Source organism: Montipora capricornis, chromosome 6 (genome assembly GCF_036669925.1).
Source record: "Montipora capricornis isolate CH-2021 chromosome 6, ASM3666992v2, whole genome shotgun sequence".
In the NCBI taxonomy this organism is placed as follows: domain Eukaryota; kingdom Metazoa; phylum Cnidaria; class Anthozoa; order Scleractinia; family Acroporidae; genus Montipora; species Montipora capricornis.
In genome coordinates this window covers 72,191,548-72,199,047 of record NC_090888.1, presented here as the reverse complement: position 1 = coordinate 72,199,047, position 7,500 = coordinate 72,191,548, and the positions used below count along the sequence as shown (strand labels likewise).

At 40.0% G+C, this 7,500-nt stretch overlaps 1 protein-coding gene and 1 long non-coding RNA gene across 2 annotated transcripts in view; both read right to left on the bottom strand.

Moving 5' to 3' along the window:
• LOC138054394 (uncharacterized) overlaps window positions 1-7,500 on the bottom strand; it is a 43,074-nt gene that overhangs the window by 29,072 nt on the left and 6,502 nt on the right. The gene's annotated exons all lie outside the window — the stretch shown is intronic.
• Window positions 52-7,102, bottom strand: LOC138054454 (uncharacterized). Its single transcript, XR_011133272.1, has 5 exons — window positions 6,924-7,102; window positions 4,145-4,236; window positions 3,715-3,753; window positions 3,378-3,446; window positions 52-885 (listed from the first exon to the last, which is right to left on the bottom strand). It is a non-coding gene; the product is annotated as an uncharacterized lncRNA (long non-coding RNA).

Genomic DNA, 7,500 nt, shown 5'->3' with positions numbered 1-7,500 from the left:
CGCGCTCAGGTCAGAAAGCACTGCAAGATGAATAAGTAGGCCGAGACAGTATCAAAATAACGGCCCTTTTTATTTAATTTCTGGGTACGAATAAGGAAACTGTAAAAAGAGTTACATGTAAAAGGAATGTCTTGTTTCAAGAAAATTAAATTGGTATGCGATGCATGTTTTACAGTTATTTGCCTTTGCCGTACATATCAAAATTAGGTACAGGATTGATCGACTCAGTGCTAGTCGACGATGTCTGGGCAAAAAATTGCCGTCTTGCGGGGTTTGAAATGACATTATACCTGGGAAGACATGTTTCTATTTCTGTAATCGCCACCTTTTTAGCGGGGTATTGATCGTCACCAGACCAGCTAGTTGGAAGAGTTTTGTTCCAGCTCGATATGGACTGGAGACATTAATCCTCCTACGGTCAGTTGCGTTTTCATATCATTCAGCATATATAAAGCCACCAAGTTCCGGATATTCGATTGTTGTGTTTATTCGTAAATAATAGTAGACGACAAAAGCTAGGACAGTGCGATCCTTTGAAATTATGGCTTATAGCCTACACAGGCTATAGGGCTACACAGGTTAAGTTTGGGGTCACTGATCATCCAACATGATCTCTTCAGTCTAAATTAACGATTATCGTTAATTCGTAATTTGCTTTGAATTTCCTATTATCGTTAATTTAGGACACTGTGTCCCAAGACTTGTGGCATCAGGGAAAAAAAGGAAAGAAAAAATTGAAAAGTGACAAATTAACATGAAAAGATTGTTTAAAGCTAATACAAAGCTACACATATGATTCCTCAAATAAGTTGTGCGGGATAAAATGAATGACTTGTTAGTAGTCTTCAGGCTTAAGCTCGCCATTCCCGCTGGCAGGATCAGATTCTACGAATCGAAAACAAGAATAAAAGTCAGCAAAGTGTGTTCCATGTCATTTTCATGTCGACGATTCATTTGATCATCATTAATTTTTTCTTTACCCTCGGATTTTAGAGTAGCTTGGGGTAGCTGATATCTCCAAGTATTTACCCTCTTAACCATATACTACGGAGGACAGACCACAACACAGGGAACTCCGTGCCTCCTTACTCTTTGCGAATAGTGCTTGGGACGGTTGGTCCTTTTACATTTCACTGAGTTTTGCATGAGCATTGAGAGTTGTAATTTTTCTTCCTTATTCGAGGAGACTAGAGGGTCTATCCATTTGCAGGTGTCGTCACAAATGCAGCACTTTCTCCTCAGTTACTTAAAGACCGTGAGTGTTGGTCCTGCTTGCACAGGAGTCCGATGCTCAACCAACTGCGCCAACCAGTCGGCGGTAATTCCCCCTCCCCCCCCCCATCCTCCCCGGTGGAGGTGGGGACTCCCACATGAAAAGGATAGAGATGCTCGCCGTCTCGCTTAGGGGTGTAAGTTTCGGATTGTGATTTCAGGTAGAGTGTTCTGGGCAAAACGCCATCATATGTAGCCGTGAAAGTCTCCTTTAGGGTTGCGCGCAAAGAAATATAAAACGAGATGCTTCCGTGAAGCATACACTGGGTGGCCTGTGGTACGTGTTACAGAAAATCAGAAGGCACTGAATTGTGTGGTATTGAACTACAGCAATCCAGTCTCTGAAGAATAACAAATAAAAGAGGAGCGAGAAACATTGGCTTCTGGGCTGACATGTTCATAATTTTCAAGTTTCCTCACAACTTCTTTTCACCACAAGTTTAAGCGTGCCCTCTGAGCATCTGACAGAGTTCACTGAAGTTAAGCCCAGTCCAGCGAGGTTAGTGTTTGGATGGGAAACCAAAACAATATACTCCTTATAAAACAGAAGCATCGGACCGAAAATACTATTAACGCTAACAAATGCGAACTCAGCAAGGTACATATTTTGTTAGCTTGCTTTATGCAAGAACATCATTCTAAAAGCTTATTCTACGCAAAAAGTAGGTTCTGGAGGTAATTTTGAGAGTGGAAATCAAGGTTACGCGGCAGACGGCAAATACAAACTCACGATTTAATTAAGTTAACACACCAGAAAGACGCTAACCTCATTTTGACAAGAAAATGCTATTGCCATAAAAACTATCCAGTTAAGCTCGCATATCATAAAACATGATGAATTCACAATTTTTTGAAACAAACAACATATTTGCTATTAGAGGCAAAAACCCCTTCGATTTCATTACGTGCGTGAAGAGAAGAAACTCAATCGTGTCAAATATGCGCAATATTGCAACAAACTAAATTTCAGGATCAAACCGTTTCCATGAAGAACCTTTTCCTTAAATAATGAAGCACAAATACACGACAAGCTTTGTTTCAAATAATTCTTGGCTGTTACATTTCCAATTATTTTTTTAACCTGAAGACTGTGCAGAGTTGATCACAGATCCACGTAAGGTGTTCGATTCGTTCAATCGTTCTCTGTCTTTGTGTCTTTGCTGAACTCATAAGTTACCAGAGAATTTTCCATTTGGTTTCAGTGTTCTACATAACAGCACACTTGGTTAAATATTATTTTAGAAATACAGCTCACTTTGATTTCGGCTCGACGGGCGATAGATTGTTGTCGAAGTCCATTACTCGTCGCCATTTGAGATTCCAGGTGTTGGTTTTTCACCGCCTGCCTAGTTTATCCAACTGACTTTCCATTATTGAGCTCCATAAGGGTATATTTTGTTCAAAGATCCACTAAAACGCCATTCGCGTTACTTGACTTTCGACGCCATTGCAGGCTAAGTTAATGATTCTCGTGTGTCGACCAGAGAAGTCTACGCATTTCCACTACCCTCTCGATCCTAAGAAAATACGCGCAGAAGCCTCTATGCACAAAGACACCACTTACCAGGGGAGTGACAGGCAAGACTTTTACCGACACGGAAAATTAAAAAAAAGAGAATACGGAAAATCTACCCATTTTCCGACTGGGATTGCCATACGGCAACCCAGTAAAGATATATTTCATACGTTTTAAATATAGTCTCTTTTTGGGGTCAAAAAAGCCTGGGCCACGCCCAGATTGGTCTCCTTTAGGGGTTTAATTCAAAATTTCCGGCAAACATCCCCACTCCTTCATATGCAAAGTCCTCCCCCCCCCCCCCCTTCCCCCTTCCCCCCGGGGAGGGGTGGAGGGTGAGGCTTCCAATGTTAATGTCAACGGATTCACAAAAGAACTCCAAGGTCTACTGCGTTAAAAGCTGCTGCAGTGTAAATTACATTCGATGGATTATATTTCCACTGGCCAACCAGTCTTCATCGGCTAATGCATTTCAAGTTACACTCCAGTAGTCAATTCAGCCTTCATTAGGTCTGATTTTAGCATTAAGTCAATGAATAATTCACACCGTCAATGGCATGAAATCTTTTACAGGTTCGTTTTATCATACCTTTCTCGGTAAAAGCTTTTAAAGTATTCCAATGATCATCCTTCCTTTTGCCATTGTGGAAAGACGTTTCTAGAAAAAATTCAAGTTCGTTACGAGACACGATACAACAAAGCGTGTGTTAAAATGTTACTGGCGCTCCAATTAGCGGATGTAAATGACCCTGCTGTGTAGATTATGCAGTGTGGTGAAAAGCTCATGAGAAATTCTATGAAAAATTGCTTTTATTTTAACTGGAGATAGTTGTTTATACGTAACAAACAGATTTATTTAGCTTTACTGTAATGATAATTATCAATAATTACGAAGTAAATGCCGTTACTTGATACCAATAGCTCACCTTCTTTGAGAAGTTCTTGAAGAGCTTCTACAAGGTCACCTATTTGAAAAGTAGAAAAGAATTAAGTCAATGGCAAACTCACATAGTCGTGTAGCCAGACAGAATTGTACAGTTTCTAGCTACCTGATTTTTGTTCCTGGTGTGAAGGTTTTTCTGTTTTGTGGTGATATGTGACTTACGTTAAGGGAACATCATGATGGCAAAGCAAACTTATTTAGACTAAATGAATGTCAGTACATGTTCTGTGAACGTTCTATCTATCTATTTATATGAAGATCCTCCTATGGTAGGGAGAATTCTTAGCATCTACTACAGGCGGTGTTTTATAATTAGTAGTGAAGCAAAACTTTGCGTGACATTGGTCCAGTTTGTGGGAAAGCCTGATTATCATGATTATTCCACAACTTATGTCCCCGTTAATCTTTCTTACCTTTTTCCAGAGGTACAGGCTTAGCTTCCATCAACAAGATACAAATAAGGAACAACAGCAAACCGTATAACAATGTTGAACGCATGGTCTGTCTGGAAACGATTCAAAAGCAAGTGATCAGAATGAAAGATTGCATGGGCATTGAATTTGAAACGCGGGGTTCCCCAAGAGTTTTGACAAGTTTTAATAATTAAGCTATCATGCACGACTGAACAAGTTTCGGAATTAATATCACAAAGAACGACCACTCAGTGACAAATATAAATGGAATTGTAATGGGAATAATGCCTCGGATCCTATTGGAAGTCCTCCCTCTAACCTGACTGGTGGCGTTAAGAGGCAATCTCACCAAACCAAGCAATCGGCGCAAAAATTTCAACGTTTCACTTTTACCTTGACGCAATACAAGTGCTTTCAGACTACACTCGCTGACAGCCCACTATTATGGACTTCTTGATCTCTAAATATCTTAAGAGCAGTAGCCAATGTCGAGCTGAACCCACAAACAACTTCCCTTGTTATGGATTACTAAATCAATTGTTTCCCGGTTTGTTAATGTTCAGTGAAGCAAATTAGGTGCTCAAGTGTCCGTTCGTAAACAAGGCGCCCCGCCAAAAAGTGTCCGTTTTAATCGATTTTATTGCAGAAGGAGAGAGTATTTAAAAACCAGATCAAACCTTCGCTCTGACATTATGACAGGGAGTCAAGAATGTACGGTCAGTAGCGCAGGAGAAATTGGAAGAAAGTAGCCTATAGATCGTTTTCACGTGACGTCATCATTTTCTAAAATCCAAAACTAAAGAGCCACGAAAGATTTTATCCTCATCAGGCATAAGAGGCGGTAAATTTGTATCCATCTGCAATTTTAAAGCTCAATAGCGTGCTTCGTTTGGAAACCAGAGCATTTTGAATTTCTGAGTTATAGCGGTGCGTGACACGAGGCGACGATCAAGTTTATCGAGAAATTTATATTTATCTCATGGTTTTGAGCCTTTTTAGAATTTAAAGCATTAGGAAAAGTGCTTAAGTAAATAGCTGTCTGTTCAGTACAGATGATCACTCGCCTAGATAGCCAAAGTAAGTAACAGATGTTGACACTATTTTCCGGCCGCCATATTGGTGCACCACAGATGTGCACCAACATGGCGTTTTCATACTGGGCTCTGTAAATTTCTGCGAAACATTTCGACGAATATCTGAAGTTTGGGGAAACGCACGGGCCTAAAACTTGGAGAGGTGTCTTCTTCATTTATCTTCTACAACATCACGAATTCTTGACTTTTTCCACCGGATGGTTTTCGATTTATTTTTTTATTGCGTGACAGTGAAAACGATCTATTGAGCGCTAAATTTAAATATGTGACATATGTAAATTGATTATAAAACGTCAACAAGTTTAACATGAACCCCAAAATTGGCAATCTGTTGGACCAGCTCCTAATGTGTTGATGACTGCGAACCCAGGCCGGTTATGGCTCGTTCGTTGAACATAATGGCGAGCTGAGAAACGACGACAGCGACCGCAGCAGCAACGCCGCAAAACAATGATATCATTGGATAAAAGAGGAAAACTGATCGTGCTGCAACGTACAGCGCGGATTTTAGCACATATTTTTGCGATAATCTGCATAACGCAGGGGCACCCAACGTCAATTTTCGGAAAATACCTGTTACTTCGGAAGACGATTTGAGATCTAGAATTTTCGGAACATTTGTTGTAAAATTTCTTGCTTGCCTGCCTGTCCGAGGATTTTCAAACATCTAAAAAAGGGTATAATTTTAAATGGATTTTTACCCTAAAAAGGTCATCTAAAATTTTCGGGAGCTTTTTTTCTGGCTGAAATTTTCGAAAAGGTAAGTTTTGATCCCTATTTATTTCGAATCATTAGGAAATCCGAACAGATGAAAAATCTTTAGGGGATACCGTGAATATGCCTATATCTACCGTTTAAATACTAAAATACGTTTAACAATGCTGTGTTTAGTGGTTTTGAACTATATTTTCGTTGGGGTGCCCCTGGTAACGACGACTTGAACGGAAATCACCAAATTTGAGGTTTAGACGACTGACGTGAGCATGCAACAGAGAATCTCAGTTTCATTCTCTATTATCACTCTAGATCTGAACCCGCGCTCGTACCAATTTATTTTAAGGATGCTTCACCCACATTGCAGAACGTGAAAGAGATGGGATTATCACGAAAGACTTAAGATAGAGCAAAGCGCGCTATATTTTGAGATGACGTTTTTCGTCGACATCGCCGTCCGTAGATCAAGGTCCCTAACAAGTCAGAACATTCGAGAATAATTTTGGCATTGAGCAAATGAAGTCAATTGCATGAGTAGGCTTGTTATTCACTGAACCTTAACTTGCTAAATTGAGAGCCATTAAGAAAGGCCGTAGCTCGTTTTGATATATCTTATTCAACGAAAACCATTCAATGCCCTGTTTCGGTGATACGTCCAGTGTGAATCAGGTGGTTGATTTCAAAGAAAACGCTTACAAACTTGGGCCAAATAACGCCGGGGTGATAACCAGTCTTTTTGAAAATGCCCGGAAACTAGCACTTCACATCACACTCTAATCAGCTAAGTCTTTTTGAAAAAGAGTCGTTCAGAGGAAATCTGCTGCGGCATGAGAACTTGCGAGCATTTAAAGTCAGAGACAAACCCTTCAATTTGGACCGTAATTCAGTAATTTCAGAAATTCTTGCCACTTGAATTGTTTGGCTCCGTTAATGATGAACACAGTGGAAAATCACTGAAGAAATTTGCTTACCTCTATCAGTTGAAAAAACCTTCAGTCTTTCAAAACCAGTACAGAGCACTGAGCCCACAAAACGCAAAGCAAGACTTCTGATAGCCTGTTAACCGGCACTGCAAAAGCACTCAGGCAAGAACTTTCTTTGTTATGCAAGAATTTTCGTTTCCACCCACGGTATTTACCCTTGAACTCGGACTTTAAACAACAAGCGGTTAATATTCCATAAAGCCGAGAACCTCTATTTGCTCTGTGGGGTCTTTTAAGTACAAAAGTATGTCAAACAAAGAGTAAAAGGCAGAATTTAGCGCTGTCAATCGCTGTCAATCGCTGTCAATGTCATTAGTTGTATCTGATAACCGAACGCTTTTTTGACTTGTTTCAAGAATCAGAAGTTTCACTTAATTAATAGAGTTTACGACTCCTTATCTTAAGATTTATCCATTTATTCCGCTAGCATTCTATGCTAATCAGATATATAAAAACAAACAGCGGTGACGTTGAAATGGGCCTTGACAACTAATTAAATCTCGACATTGAACAACCAGCCCCGATTGGGGTCATATTCACTTCGATTTTCGGGAAGCCTGGATAT